The following is a 17,536-nucleotide window of genomic DNA, read 5'->3' on the forward strand; positions in this document are numbered from 1 at the left end:
ACCATGTGACTACCCTTCCATTGCCAAATATATCGATTGTTCACCTCGATCCATTCACCATGACAATCAATACCTATTATTCTTGAGTCCCCCATTAATGGTGCCTGAAGATATTTTGTTTTAAGAAAATCAGTCATGAATAGCCATAGTCAAAGGCCACTTAAATTTATGATTAAGATAATTATAAAGTTGTTTTTTTTTTTGTAATTTTGGACCCAGATTAGCTAACTTAATCACAATGTTGAGCGACCTTTGAGCTTGGATGTTCAAAGCTGTCACATCTAGTAATTACAAGACTTGAATGTCAAGTGTTGAAATTACTAAAGGTGACAACTTTGACCACCCCAAGTCCAAAGCCCACTTAAATTCATGAAAGTTCTTTATTGAGTGGTTTTTTTTTAAATGTAATTTTGGACCCAAACTAGTTAGCTTATTCACAATTTTGAGCTGCCTTTGAGTTAGGATATTCAAAGTTGTCATATCTTTTGAGTTGTTTTCTCTTATAGACAGGGTTCGATTCGCTGGCACCGGTTACCCGATCAAAAGCTGCTGCAGCGTCCTTAAACCCTCAAGAAGAAAACATGCCTGAAATTCTACCCCCAAATAGAACTGCTTTATTCGAGGGTACCCTAACAATTGACAGAGCTGGAATGCCTTTGGAAGAGGCTATTAATCTGCTGATAAGGCAGTTGGCTGAAGCTAGAGAAGAAGTAGCCTGCCTGAGGGCCGAAAAGGAGAATGCTACTAATGCTGAGGCTAGAAGACCTCCACCTACTTTCCCAAATCTGGACTTACCAATTCCTGACTATTTCCCACAAATTCAGACATGGGCTACTTTTCAAACTCCTTCGCGCCGAAACACCACCCATGTGGGGAATTCCTCCCACCAAACACCAGTTTTTCAATCACCCGCTTACGCTGCAAACACAAATGCTTATCAAGCCTCTCGGGCAACAGGAATTCCTATGATCCATCCCGTACAACCAAATGTCACTTTTGAAGACCATGTCACCCATATTGACTCTTCGCCAGAACTGGAGAACATGAAAATGTTCTTTGAGGCAAGGATAGACAATATCGAAAAGGAAATGGGGAAGAAAATTGCTGAACTAGAACATGGCTCTAAAAAGAAAGAGGGTCTAAGATACTCTGATTTGTGCATACATCCATACCTGGGTCTACCAGAAAGTTTCAAAATTCCCAAATTTGACCACTTTAATGGGTCGGGCAATTCCAGAGCCCATTTAAGTGCTTATTGCAACCAATTGGTCGGAAATGATGGAAATGAAGCTTTGCTCATGAGGTTGTTTAGTCGAAGTTTGTCAGGAACAGTTATGGAATGATTCATCTCATAAGACATAAGTTGATGGAAGACATGGCAAGAAATGGAAAGTTCATTCATGGAAAGATTTAGTTTCAGTGTGGAAAATGTGTCCGATCGCTTCTCATTGGAGAAAATTCATCAGAAATCAACTGAAACCTATAGAGAATATGCCAGTCACTGGAGAGATGAAGCGGCACGTGTATACAACCACCTATGACTGAAGCTGAGCTTGTAGCAGCATTTATACGGTACCAAGAAGCTGATTGTTTTAACAAAATGATAACTATGAAAGGGAGTTCCTTTGCAGATTTAGTCGGTGTTGGGGAAGATATAGAAGATGGTCTCAAGACTGGCAGGATTGTTAGTGTACTAAACAAATCAGGTGTGTCTGGTGCCACAGGTGGAAAAAAGAAAAGAGAAGATATAGCCTATGTTTCTAGAACTACTAGTCCAAAAAGTCGAAGAAAGTAGATAACCCACAAAATTCAAGATAGCTACCAATCACCTACACCAACCAATTATATAACCACTTCACCCCAATATAGCCCAATATCAGTGTGCTACGCACAACCGGGCTACCAAGCTTCACAGCCAAAATATCAAATACCAGAACCTAGTAACCGAGCTCCACGACCAAATTATCGAATGCCAGCACCCAACAACCAAGCTCCGCAAAACCATACTTTCCCAAACTAGCCTCTCCTAGCAAACTATGAGGGTATTCACTCCTTTACTTGAATCAAGGGACAGTTTGTTTGCCAAACTAAAACACACCAGGCGAATGAATGTCGTTCCACCAAAACTTGCAAATCCCACAGGTCCATGGTCCAGGGCAGATTTCACCTGTGCCTATTATTCTAACCAAGTTGGCCATTCCACTAAATATTACATAAACTTAAAGCACAAACTACAAGTTATGATTGACAATCGTAAGCTTATACTGGAACCAACGCCTCCAAATGTGGACATAAATCCCTTCCCGAAACATGAAGGAAATCAAATTCACATGAGATGAATGGGAAGAGAGCCCTGCGATAATCCGTCCAGATATTGAAGGGTTAGAAAGCACCATTGCCTCGTTATCTTTACAAGAGCGAAAAGAAGTGTTAAGCCCTTTGATAAAGAAATCTGAGGCATCTGCTATAGCCAAAAGAGATCCTTTCATGCTCAAATATCCCTCAACAGTCGCTCGAATCCAGAACAAGCCATTCATACTCAAAACATCAGGACCAGTTGAGAATGTACCCTTCATGATCAAACCACCGCATCTGATAATGGTCAATGAAGGAAAAAAGATAGCCACTGTGGTTCAGGGTATGACCAAGCCGGGAAGGTGTTATGCTCCAGAGGAGCCTGTGATCAAAGCACCACGTCGCGAAAACCATTAGAAAATACCAATCACTAAAGGCGAAGCTGAAAACTTTTGGAGGCAAATGCCAGTTAAGGATTATTCGATTGTTGAGCACCTGCATAAGACTCCTGCCAAGATATCAGTAATGTCATTACTACTCAGTTAGTCTTAACATCGCTTAGCCTTAATGAAAGCTTTGGATGAAGTCCAAGTGCCTGCCGACACTACAAGTGAAACATTGGCTGAGATCGTGGGGTATGTTGTACGCGCGCATAGGCTATCATTTTCTGATAATGAACTACTAAGGGATGGTAAGTCCCACAATAAAGCCTTGCACATAACCGTCAAATGCTGTGACAAGATTATCCCTAAAGTGATGATTGATGGAGGGAGTGGATTGAATGTATGCCATGTGACGACTTTGAAACAACTCGGGTATGATGTTGGAAAAATTCACCAGAGTCGAACAAATGTAAAAGCTTATGATGGCGCAACCAGTGACCTAATTGGAGAAATAGATCTACACATATAAATGGGTCTCGCAGAGTTTGTGGTTGAGTTTGTCATCATGGATATCAAAACAAGCTACAAACTTATTATTGGGACGACCCTGGTTACACGCCGCCGGAGTTGTAGTGTCTTCATTGCACCAGTCTCTCAAATTCATATGGGATGATCAAGAAGTCGTGATTTACAGTAAAGGAAGTGTTCACAACTATCTGAACAACTCCATTCCAGACATTGAGGAGTCACCAGTTGGTGTTGATTTTCACACTCTTGAACTAGCTATGATAGATCGTAGGGGAGATGATGAAAATATCCCTATGCCACCGCTCTACAAAATTGTTGCTATAACTATGATAAGGAGTGGGTTTGAGCCCGAGAAAGAACCTACAGGAAATCAAAGAACAATGAGTATTAAAAATGGAAAATATCGATTTGGGGTTGGATACGAGCCCTGTGAGGCAAAATAGGAAGAAGCAGAATATGGGCTGAGAGGTTCCGTTGAAATGAGAAAGCCATTCTCTCATCTATAGCAGTCCTTCACAGCATGCCGAATGAGTCACAACAGCAAAGATCCAGAAGAGGGTTTAAGGGCGTTGTTTTGGGAAGAGGAATGCGCAGCCATCATTGAAGCATGCTTTGAAGCATTGGAGCTTCGTCATGCTAAGCTAGGAGAAATAATAAGTGGATGGACTTCTACCCCGTTGTTCACTTTGCGGTAGAAAGAATGCTCACTTGCAGAAAAAATGGAGAAAGTTGAGTTTGAGGCCCGGTTTTGCCTTTTCATGTTTTCTTATTACGTGTTGTTTAATAATGAAAATGGCTTGATGTTCCATTCCGAGTCAGGACCATAGTTTGTATCACTCTTTCATATTTAAATGAAAACGCCTCAAGGTTTACAATAAGACAAAAAATGTTTTACTTTACACACACACACACACACACACATATATATATATATATATATATATATATATATATATATATATATATATATGTATGTATATATAACAGAGGCCACAAATAATGTCATGACATGTTACGAAACAAGTAAAAACGATGAAGAACAAAACACCGATCAAGAGGAAGAGGTAACTGAACCAGAGAGATTGATAGATGTCAAAGAAGAATACGAGGAAAGACCAACACCAAGCCTAGAGGAAACAGAGGCAGTTAATCTAGGAAATGAGGAGTTGGTTCGGGAAACCAGAATAAGTATGCATTTGACAGAAACTGAGAAAGAAGGGTATTAGAGTTTTTTGAAAGAATCTGAAAATGTTTTCGCTTGGTCATACGCCGATATGCCGGGTATGAGTACGAACGTTGTTTCCCATAGGTTGTCGATCCTTGAAGGATTTACCCTGGTAAAACAGAAAATCAGGCGGCCAAACCTGATGTCAGCATCTGAATTAAAGAAGAAGTAGAGAAACAGATTCAATCGGGAGTTGTTGAAGTGATGCCGTACCCAACATGGTTGGCAAATATAGTCCCGGTACCAAAGAAAGATGGGAAAATAAGGATCTGTGTGGACTACCGTGATCTTAACCGCGCTAGCCCAAAGGATAATTTCCCACTCCCGAACATCCATATACTCATTGATAGCTGCGCCAAGCATGAGGTGCAATCTTTAATCTTTTGTGGATTGTTACGCGGGCGATCATCAGATACTGATGGATGAAGAATATGTTATCACACCATGGGGAGTGTATCATTACCGGGTATTTCCTTTTGGGCTCAAGAATGCCGGCGCTACGTATATGAGGGTGATGCCGCCATTTTTCATGATATGATGCATAAAGAGATTGAGGTATATGTGGATGATGTCGTCATCAAATCCCGAGTGGGTGAGGACCACCTTGAACATTTAAGAAGATTCTTTGACAGAATCCGCAAGTGCGATTTGAAATTGAATCCCGCGAAATGCACATTTGAGTGCCTGTTGGAAAATTACTAGGATACATAGTCAGTCGTCATGGTATTGAGTTAGATCCCACAAAGATAAAAGAAATCCAAGACCACCCACTGCCAAGAACAAATAAAGAAGTCATGAGTTTCTTGGGAAGGTTGAATTACATTGGACGCTTCATCGCTCAGTCCACAGTAATTATAGAACCAATTCTCAAGCTTTTCAAGAAAGATGCTCTAACTAAATGGATGGAGGACTATCAGAAAGCTTTTGACGCCATCAAAAGATATCTATCAAATCCACCTGTTTTGGTCCCACTAAGGCCTGGAAGTCCTTTGTTGCTATACATGTCAGTATTAGAAATTGCTTTTGGGTGCTTGTTGGCACAAAATGACGAAACATGCAAGAAAGAGAGGGCCATCTATTACATCAGTAAGAAGTTCACACCTTGCAAATCCAGATATTTCTTAGTGGAAAAGATGTGTTGCGTTCTGACTTCGGTGTCTCAAAAGTTAAGGCATTATATGGCCGTATACACTACTCATTTGATCTTAAGAATGGACCCCCTAAGGTACATCTTTCGCCAGCCTATGCCTATAGTGAAATTGGCCAAATGGAAAATGTTATTAAGTAAGTTTGACATTCAATACGTTGCACAGAAAGTAGTTAATGGGCAAGCATTAGCAGATTTAATGGTAGGAAGCCCAGTGGATAATAATCTCATACCTTTGTGGACTTACTTCCCAGATGAAGAAATAATGACGATTGAGGGCGATGATGTGCCGTGAAATTATGGCACATCTAATGCTTTTTAACTCTAAATTTTACCTGTTTTCAAGCAAGTTTGTGTTAGTTTGATGTGTTTTGTGTGTTGTGTAGGTATTTCGAAGTTAGAATGCTCGGCAAACAAAAAATGAGGAAAACAAGTGATCTGTTCTGATATGTATTGAGGACGGACCGTCAACATGCAAGACGGTCTGTCGAGTTGCCTCATCGATCAAGTTCCTGCAAAGAGAAAAAGTCATCAGACCGTCGACTTGCACCGTCGACATGATCGACGGTCCATCGAAGTGCTTCGACGATGGAAGTCCTGTAAAGTGAAAATATGTCATCAGATCGTCGTCATACTTGTCGAACATGTCGACGACCGTCGAAGTGCAACGACGACCCATCAAAGAGCAAGCCGGGCTGGAATAGGACTGAGATTGATTATTTCGAGTTTAACTTGTATAAATACCTATTTAGGTTTTATTTTTCAGACATTTGGAGTTTTAGACTTGTAGTAATTACTTTTGAGTTGTTATTACTTTTGAATATTTTCCAGACAAATACATTCATTACTTTCAAGTTTTATTCGTAAGTTCAATACAAAATTCAATTATGCAATCTTCAATCTTTTATTGTTTTCTGGTTGCCATGAGTAGCTGAACACCTTTACTAAGGTTATGAACCCAAGGATGGGTGTTTTGTGATTGGGGATCGTGAATGATATACGCATAATGGATTGTTAAATGATATACGCATAATGGATTGTTAGGGTTTATTTGTTCTTCGTTTTCATCATATAGTTAGTGGTTGCAAACATTAGCTAACGCCATAAACTTTAGTTTATTTGGGAAAATAAATAGGGTTAGGTAAGAATAAAAAACAAGAACTCAAGGCTTTATACCTTGTGTAATAAATTCACTTAGGAATAAGAGGAATTTACTTGGCATAATTAACCGTTCTTCATTCATACTTTCTTATATTTGGAAAAAGCATAGAAAGAAATAATCTTTTCTTATTGGAAAACAGTCTGGATTCACGTAGAGGTTAAGTGCATCCATACAAACGATCCATTAGAAGTATATCAAAATCGATACCCATGATCATACACTTTATCTGACGGGGACACAACCTTGGTTCTTTTTATCCATATATTTACAGCTTTAAATTTCTAGTCACTTTAAATTAGTCCACAAACTAAAACAACTATAAAACCTTTTTTTCTGGAATACACCAGGACTGCAAGATTAATATAGTACTTGTTTAGTAAAATTTTCACACCATATTCTCTGTGGGATTTGACGCCAACCTCGTTGGGTTACTATATTTGACATCGTCCGCTTTACGCTATTAAAAGTGTAAATTTGAGCATATCAAATTTTGGCGCCATTGCCGGGGAATACGACTTTGAAATTACTAAATAGTGTTTACTCTTATTAAAGTCTTTGTCATATTCCAACACACCTTGTTTGCTATCTCGTAAACCAGGTGATCATGGCCAACAATGAACTTCCAGTCGACAATGTTTTTGCTGATGAGTCAGAAGCTGATGAAGACTTTACATCTGCAATAATTCATCCGAAGGTGACTGATACTACTATAAAGTTTGATAATTCCCTCTATCATATGCTCAAACAGGAGGGATACTTTCGGAATGCAGTCAATGATGACCCTCACCAACATATAACAAACTCTCTAGATATGTGCTCTCAGCATATCCAACAGGGTGTGACTCCAAAAGCGATCTGGCTGAAACTCTTCAAATATTCATTAGCCGGAGAAGCGAGAAAATGGTTCACAAAGATTTCCCGGAACTCTATTGCTACATGGGACGAGATGGTCAAAGTGTTTCTCAAGAACTGATATCCTCCGAGTAAAAGAGCTGAAATTCGTGATCAAATTTACGAGTTCAAACAACGTAATGGGAAAAACTTTTTAAAGCTTGGGAGAGGTATAACTAATATTTGTATAGGAGTCCAAACCCTGGTTTTCCATATCAGATTTTGAAGGAGAAGTTCTATAGAGGGTTGGATCCTATGACCCAAGCAATCACCAATAATGCTGCCAGCGGGTGTTTCGTGAATAAGTCATATGCTAATATTACCGATATACTTGATCGATTGACTACACACAGCTAAGCTTGGAATTCAAGTAATTCTGATGGGCTATCACTTGGAACACTAATGATTCAAAATATTGTGAAAGATAGTCAGGAAACGCAGCAGACGTTGGCACAATTGGCCACTAGTCTCTTTTTACTGACAAAGAGTCTTGATGAGTGGGAATCGAAGAAGGCGAACATTTGTGAAGATATCTCAGGCATTCCGCCTGGAATATACCAAGTCCCAGAGAGTCCATATCAAGAGGGCCCCCCTCCGCCAATTGAGAATGTTCAATATGAAGATTACATAGCGAAAGGGGATATTCCTAAGCTAATTCAGAGATACTAGAGACCTCAACAAGGGTAGGGAGAATACAACCAAGGGAACTACAACAACAACAACCAAGGGAACTATGATAAAAACTATGGTGGACCGAACCAAGGTAGATACAACAACAACGACGGTAACTTCGGGAACAGAAGTTCCAACCCTTACATTCCACCAAAAGGGCAGTCTAATGATCAAGGCAGTTCAAGGTTGGAGTCAATGCTTGAAAAAGTTTTGGAAAGTTAGACAAACACTAAAAAGACATTATCTGGGCTATCAGAGAGAGTGATTTCTCATTCAGCAGCTATTCAGAATTTTGAACAGAAGATGCGTGATCTTTCTAGAGAACAACATCTTGCTAGAAAAGGAGGGCTTCCTAGTGATACTATTCCAAACCCGAAGAATGGGGGTGGCGTGGAACGGAATTTTGCTATTAGCACTAGGAGTGGTAAAATACTTCAGGGTGCTGACAAGAAGGTGGTTGATCTGGATCCAATTATTGATGAAGAAGATGTGCACTCTGATGTGCCTATCATTGATGATGGGTTCCGTGGTAAATAAAAAGTTACTGATACTCCAAAAGTTGCTGCTGATACAAGCAAACACACGATAAAAGGGGATCTTCGCCCTTTGACTCAGATGTACAAAGCAAAGCCTCCATTTCCTCAGAGGTTGGTAAAGAAGAATGATGATGCTAAGTGCCATAAGTTCTAAGATCAGTTGAAGCATTTAACAGTGAATTTTCCATTCCTAGATGCTGTCAAAGAGATGCCCGAATTTGCTAAGTTTGTAAAAGACCTACTAACGAAGAAAAGGTCTGTTCAACATGAGACGGTGAATTTAACTCATCGTGTTAGTTCGATTATTGCTTCTACCACAGTTTAGAAGAAGGTAGATCCAGGGGCGTTTACCATTTCCTGTAATATTGGGCTTCATTCATTCGCCCGTGCCCTGTGTGGTAATGGGGCAAGTATCAACTTAATGTCCCTTGCTATTTTCAAACAATCCGGTTTGGGGATGCCTAGACCGACTTCCATGTCATTACAGATGGCGGACAGATCTATCAAGAAGCCAGTTGGGGTTATAGATAATGTGTTGGTGCAAGTTGATGAGTTCATGCTGCCTGCTGATTTCGTGATTCTGGATTATGCGGTTGATAGAGATATTCCCATCATCTTGGAAATACCTTTCCTTGCTATAGGCAGAGAACTTATGGACTCTAAAAAGAATGAAATTAAATTCCTAGTGAATGATGAATAAGTGACTTTCCAAGCAAGTAAGGGGATGAAGTTGCCAAACGCTTATGAGGGTATCTAAGTTATTGATTGGTTTGGTGGGATTGATGATACTATCGAACATAAAATGGAAGAAGAAAGTCTGGGAGAAGCTATTGCTGTGGTTCTGATGAACTTTGATGCTGCTGATATGGAAGGATACGTGGAAACTGTAAATGCGCGTAAGCGTTTGGGTTCTTACACTTACCACCCAAGAAAGCTCGATCTTGACCTTGCAAATAGAACTACTCCACCAGCTAAGCCTTATATTGTCGAGCCACTAAAGCTTGAGCTTAAGCAGCTCTCATTACACTTCAGGTATGAGTTCCTTGGTCCGATCAAGACATTTCCAGTGATCTTTTCAGCATTACTGACTGAGGAACAGATTGAGCGTTTAGCGAAGATTTTGCGCGAGTACAGACGTGCTATTGGTTGGACTATAGCAGACATTCGGGGTATTCCTTCGAGTATTTGTGAGCATAAAATTTAGCTAGAGAAGGATAGCAAGCCGAGTGTTGAACATCAGTGATGATTGAATCAGAACATGCAAGAGGTCGTGAAGAAGGAGATCATAAAATGGTTAGATGCTGGGGTAGTGTATCCGATTGCAGACAGCAAGTGGGTGAGTCCGGTTCAATGTGTTCCCAAGAAAGAAGGTATCACCGTGGTGCCTAATGCAAAGAATGAGCTGATTCCCACTCGTACAGTTAGTGGATGGCGTGATTGCATGGACTATAGGAAGCTGAATACTGTCACTTGTAAAGACCATTTTCCCATGCCGTTCATTGATCAGATGCGGGATAGGTTGGCTGGTAGGTCTTACTATTGCTTCTTAGATAGATACTCGGGCTATAATCAGATTAACATTGCCCTAGAAGACAAAGAGAAGATGACTTTCACTTGTTCAGCCGAATGCCCTTTGGGTTGTGTAATGCACCAGCCACTTTTCAGAGGTGCGTGATGTCGATCTTTTCTGACATGGTAGAGGATTTCTTGGAGGTATTTATGGATGATTTCTCTATTATGGCCGATTCGTTTGATGATTGTCTTGGCCATCTTGGTCAAGCGCTGAAAAGATGTGAGGAAACAAATCTCATGCTAAATTAGGAGAAGTGATACTTTATGGTGAAGGAAGGGATTGTCCTCGGTCACAAAATCTATGAAAAGGGAATTGAGGTCGATCAAGCAAAGATAAATGTGATTGCAAAATTTCCTCCACCCATCTCAGTCAATGGTGTCTGAAGTTTCTTGGGACATGCTGGGTTCTACAGGCACTTCATCAAAGATTTCTCCAAGATTTCTAACCTGATGTGCAAGTTTCTTGAAAACGAGGCTAAGTTTATGTTTGATGACAAGTGCCCAAAGGCGTTTGATGAATTAAAGGAGCGCCTCACTACTGCTCCTGTGATTGTTACTCTGGATTGGCCATTGCCCTTTGAGTTGATGTGTGATGCTAGTGGTTTCGCGATAGCTGCCGTGCTCGGTCAGAGGCACAATAAAATTATGCACCCGATCTACTATGCTAGTAGGACACTTAATGCGGCGCAGATGAACGGCCGAGCAAGAGCTGCTTGCTATAGTATATGCTTTTGAGAAGTTTAGGTCCTATTTGTTGGGATCCAAGGTCGTGGTGTACATTGATCATACTGCATTGAGGTATCTGATGGAAAAGAAGGATGCAAAGCCATGACTGATTCATTGGGTCCTTTTGTTACAAAAGTTTGATTTTGAGGTAAAAGATCGGAAGGGGTCCGAAAATCAGCTTGCTGACCATCTCTCTAGGCTTGAGGAAACTGGGGGGCCAGCAGAAGAACTTGATATTGAAAATGCATTTCTAGATGAGCAAGTTTTGGCGGTGTCTATGCAAGTGGCACCTTGGTTTGCTGATTTTGCTAACTACTTGGTGACTGGTATCATTCCCGACGTGATCAAATCTTATCAGAAAAAGAAGGTTTTGCGGGATGTTCGTCAGTACTATTGGGATGAACTGTACTTATTCAGAACTTGCGCTGATAACATTATTTGGCGTTGTGTTCTAGAGAATGAGGTATTGGAGATTTTGAAGGCTTGCCACGTCTCTCTACTTGGGGGACATCATAGTGGTACGAGGACTGCTGCAAAGGTTCTCGAATGTGGTTATTATTGGCCTACTCTCTTCCATGATGCTAATTTGATGGTGCGGTCTTGTGATCAGTGCCAATGGCAGGGGAATACTGGTAGGAGGAAAGAGATGCCTACAAACTTTGTAATAGAAGTTGAGGTGTTCGATGTTTGGGGGATAGATTTTATGGGACCCTTTGTAAGCTCCGGTGGCATGAAATACATCTTAGTGGTTGTTGATTATGTCTCTAAATGTGTAGAATTGGTGGCTTTACCTAATAACGAAGCCAAGAGTGTCATGGGATTCTTGAAAAATAGTATATTTACTCGTTTTGGTACCCCAAAGGCGATAATCAGTGATGGTGGTTCTCACTTTTGCAATAAAGCCTTTGCGGGATTGATGGAGAAGTATGGAGTCAAGCATAGGGTGGAAACCCCTTATCATCCTCAGACAAGTGGGTAAGTGGAAGTCTCTAATCGGGAGATAAAGAGTATTTTAGCAAAAACGGTGAATGCAAACAGAACTGATTGGGCCCGCAAGCTCGATGATGCTCTATGGGCTTACCAGACTGCCTTCAAGACTCCGATTGGGACTTCACCTTGCAAGCTGGTTTTTGCTAAAGCATGTCACCTGCCAGTTGAACTCGAACTAAAGCCATGTGAGCCTTAAAGAAATTGAACATGAATAGGGAAGAAGCGACCAAACTCAGGTTGTTCAAACTCAATGAGATGGATGAGTTCCGCTATCAGGCCTATGAAAGTGCAGCGTTATATAAAGAGAGGATGAAGCAGTATCATGAAAAGAAGATCCTGAAGCGGGAATTCGGCAGGGGTGATCCTGTTCTACTATTTAATTCTAGATTGAAGCTGCTACTGGGCAAATTAAAATCACGGTGGTCAGGTCCCTTTAAAGTGGTAAGTGTCTCACCCCATGGAGCTATTGAATTTAAGTCCGAAGATAGAACTCAGACATTTAAGGTGAACGGGCAGAGGGTGAAGCACTACCATGGTATGATTTCGGAGGAGAGAATTGTTGACCGATATCGGTTGAAGCACCTAGGAATGAATGATGACTCGACGAGTCTTGACCAAGAGTAAGTTGGTAACACAGTCATGTCGCGATGTTAAATCAAGCACTTCTTGGGAGGCAACCTTAGTTTAAAATTCTGTAATTTTGTTTCTGTAGGTTTTAGTGTTTAACGGTTATTGAGTGCGCAGGAATTGAAACTCGGAAAACTAGCAAAGTTACACTCAAGTACAAAGACGGGCCGTAGACATGTCGACAGACAGTCAATGTACAATGACGGTATGCAGAGTTGGAATTCTGAGAGTCAACAACTGCTACTCTGCAAGTAAGCAAGTGGATGAGTAAGTCGGCGGACCGTTGACATGTCGACGACACCGTCGATGTGCAAAGACGGTCCGCCTTTTACTCGTCAACTGGGGAGTATTGTTTCAGTCGTATTTATGCTTTGACGAGTCATTGACATATCGACAACTAAAAACCCATATAACTGAACAGTGGCGATTTTAAAAGAAAGTAATGGGCAGAGGTTTTATATTTTCCCACAATCCGTATATCACCCTCCCTCAACCTCTCCACATCTCCTAAATTCCCTCCATAACTCCCCACTAATTCCTCCACATTCCTTCACCCATTAAAACTCCCAAAACACTCCATTCTCACCACAACTGAAAATAAAAAAAAGGTCTCTGCCCTAGTTACGAAAATCTGCTAAGTTTGTTTCAATTTTTAGTCAAGTATTCTTCTACTTCTACTCCACAGCCCAACCATCTGTTGCGAAGGAGATTGAGGAGGAGCTTTTCGTGGTACAGTTAGTTGCGCCTACATCGGCAGGTGGTCGGGGAAAGTGAAAGAGAGTGGCTCGTGATGAAGAAGAGGAGGTAGCAGAGCTGAGAGAGAGTACTCGCCCTAGGGGTTCGAGTCTAGAGGAGAAGCAGCTGGCAGAGGCCATGCAAAGATCTCTTGTGTAGAATGTTCCTTTAGGGTCTGCGAGAGCCACCTCGAGCAGTGCTCCCATTGGAGAGTCATTGCCACCGCCCCTTCCTACTCCAGCGCCAGTGCCTACTGGTACTACTATTAATGCTGTTGCGGATGCTGCTACGGAGGTTGCTGTTGGTGCGGTTGCACCACCTGAGGCCTCGCAGACCGATGAGTCGCGAGATGAGCAGCGCGCCTAGTGCGCCACAGGTATTCCTACTCCCTTATTTTATTTTTACTGCATTGGGGACACTGCAGGCTTTTTCAGTTGGGGGTGGGAGTATTTGATTTGTTTATAATGTGTATATGTGTTTAGGATCCCCTCGGGTTTTCTTGCCATGGTTCTTTTCTTGAGGGGTTTATTTGTTTTTGAACCTGGATTGTTTAGGTCATGTTTAGATAAAGTAGAGTAAGGTTGACATAGGTGGTGGGGGTTTGATTAACTTAGGGCAGTCTTGTTTTGATTTGAGAAAAAAAGCTCTCCCCTCCGAAATTTTTGAAAACTTGGACTTGGTTGTTTAATTGACAGGCATGCTTCTTTGTATGACATTTAGATTATTGAGTTGTCTTGTGTGTGGAATTATAGCGGGGAGACTAATGTGTTGACAATTCTGATGCCATATGTTATGAGGTTTTGTAGATATATTCTCTAGTTGTGAATGTAATCTAGAAGTTGCCTGGTTAGTCATGCCTACATTCTGAAGATAAGTGTAGCTGTGAAATGATCTTAGGCCTTGTTTGTGTTAGGAACCCCTTGTTAGACTAAATATAAGCCTACTCATAGATTAATATCCCTTGTTAGCCATTTTGAGCCTTAAAACCGATTCTTTGACTAGCTGTAATAAGCCGATACCCGTTTTGAATATCCCTCTCTTTGCACCTGGTCCTTGGCACTAAGATAATAAGATTGAGGCTAAAAGCCTAGGTTGGGGGTGATAGATGGAATAAGGGGATCACGAGGCGTAAGCCTAAAGTGGGGTAGACGTGAATTTCCTAGTTAAAAGACATCGGTGTAGTAAGTGTAAAAAAAAAAAAAAAACAAACAAAGAAAAGAAAATAAAATAAAATAGAGAAGTAGAACAGCAATAAAACCATACCGAGGCAATAAAACGAAAGAAGGGAAGAAAACAAAAGGCGAAATGGGTAAAAGAAAAGAATAAGATGTAGTGTTCAAGGAGGGTGAGTCACAGTTATCCAAATATCTATCTACCCATCCCCGAGCCTACATTACAAACTTGACAAAGTCCTAGTTTGATCATAGCCGAACTGTCCAAAGTCGAGGGCACCTAATATAAGGGCAAGCTTATGGTATTTGCATGCTTAGCTAGAGAATTTTTTTGAGAGTGTGAGTGTTTCTCTTCTCCTTTGTCTTTTGTCCCATTCTATCTGTACATATATATTGGGACATTCTTTGGTCTTTGTGGGGGTATGAGAATTTTTTTAGTGACTAGCTTCTCGTGAGTCTTGATTCGTGTGCGCTACGGTTTCTTTGATAACTAGATGTCACAAATTGAAGCCTCATTGTTAGTTGCAACGAGTCCTTGATTGGTTTTGTCTTTATTTGGGGGAGAGTCGTTGTGATACACTTGATATGCCGGAAGTTCACTGTAGACAATTTTACTTTGTAATATTGAGATATTTGTAGATTAAGTCTGTTAGTTGACTTTCTTGAGGACAAGCAAAAACTTTAAGTTGGGGGTGTTGATGTGCCGTGAAATTATGGCACATCTAATGCTTTTTAACTCTAAGTTTTACTTATTTTCGAGCAAGTTTGTGTTAGTTTGATGTGTTTTGTGTATTGTGCAGGTATTTCGAAGTTAGAATGCTTGGCAAGCGAAAAACGAGGAAAACAAGTGATCTGCTCTGACATGCATTAAGGATGGACCGTCAACATGCTCGACGGTCCGTCGAGTTGTCTCATCGATCAAGTTCCTGCAAAGAGAAAAAGTCATCAGACCGTCGACTTGCACCATCGACATGATCGACGGTCCATCGAAGTGCTTCGACGATGGAAGTCCTACAAAGTGAAAATATGTCATCAAATCGTCGTCATGCTCGTCGAACATGTCAATGACTGTCGAAGTGCAACGACGACCCGTTAAAGTGCAAGTCGAGCTGGAATAGGACTTTCATTGATTATTCCGATTTTAACTTGTATCAATACCTGTTTAGGTTTTATTTTTTAGACATCTAGAGTTTTAGACTTGTAGTAATTACTTTTGAGTTGTTATTACTTTTGAAAATTTTCCAAACAAATACATTCATTACTTTCAAGTTTTATTCGTAAGTTCAATACAAAATTCAATTATGCAATCTTCAATATTTTATTGTTTTCTTGTTGCCATGAGTAGCTGAACACCTTTACTAAGGTTGTGAACCCAGGGATGGGTGTTTTTTGATTGGGGATCGTGAATGATATACGCTTAATGGATTATTAGGGTTTATTTGTTCTTCGTTTTCATCATATAGTTAGTGGTTGCAAACATTAGCTAACGCCATAAACTTTAGTTTATTTGAGAAAATAAATAGGGTTAGGTAAGAACGAACAACAAGAATTCAAGGCTTTAAACCTTATTTAATAAATTCACTTAGGAATAAGAGGAATTTACTTGACATAATTAACCGTTCTTCATTCATACTTTCTTACATTTGGAAAAAGCATAGAAAGAAATAATCTTTTCTTATTGGGAAACAGTCTGGATTTACGTAGAGGTTAAGTGCATCCATACAAACGATCCATTAGAAGTATATCAAGATCGAAACCCATGATCATACACTTTATCTGACGGGGACACAACCTTGGTTCTTTTTATCCATATATTTACAACTTTAAATTTCTAGTCAATTTAAATTAGTCCACAAACTAAAACAACTATAAAACCTTTTTTCTGGAATACACCAGAACTGCAAGATTAATATAGTACTTGTTTAGTAAACTTTTCATACCATATTCTCTGTGGGATTTGACCCCAACCTCGTTGGGTTACTATATTTGACATCGTCCGCTTTACGCTATTAAAAGTGTAAATTTAGCGTATCCAGTGAAGAAAATGAAGATGACTTAGGCTGGAAAGTATACTTTGATGGAGCGGTCAACTTTAAAGGATCGGGAATCAGAGCCGTTTTGGTTTCAAAATCTGGACAATATTATCCAGTGGCAGCCAAGTTGAGCTTCAGTTTCACTAACAACATGGCTGAATACGAAACATGTATTTTGGGTATACGTTTAGCCCTTGACATGGCAATTCGGATTTGTTGATTCATCAAGTTCGAGGAGAGTAGGCCACCAAGAACGAAAAGATCATACCTTATGTTGGACTTATGCAAAGATTGGCAGATCGGTTCCAAGAAGATAAGTTCAAACACATACCAAGAACCCAGAACGAGTTTGCTGATGCACTAGCAATAATAACATCCAGGATTCAGCATCTTGACAGTAGATACATTGATCTTGTCAAAGTTAAAATCAGAGATCAACCAGCCCACTGTGCTTTTGTAGAGGGAGAGACTGATGGAAAACCTTCATACATTGACATCAAAGTGTCCTTGGAGAAAGGAGAGTATCCTGAAAGAATCACCTTAAATCAGAAAAAAACTATCAGGAAGTTAGCGAATGGTTTCTTCCTCAACAAGAATGTCCTGTACAAAAGAACTCCAAATTTGGGATTGCTTAGATGTGTTGACTTTGTCGAAGCTACAAGATCGATTGAAGAAATGAATGCTGGAAACTGTGGACCTCACATGAATGGGTTCGTGCTAGCGAAGAAATCTTAAGAACAGGTTATTACTGGATGACCATGGAGAATGTTTGTAGCAAATTCATCCAAAAATGTCACAAGTGTCAGATTCAAAGAGATTTGATAAAGGTTCCTCTGACACAA

The sequence above is a fragment of the Lycium barbarum genome, chromosome 4 (genome assembly GCF_019175385.1).
Source record: "Lycium barbarum isolate Lr01 chromosome 4, ASM1917538v2, whole genome shotgun sequence".
Lineage (NCBI taxonomy): Eukaryota > Viridiplantae > Streptophyta > Magnoliopsida > Solanales > Solanaceae > Lycium > Lycium barbarum.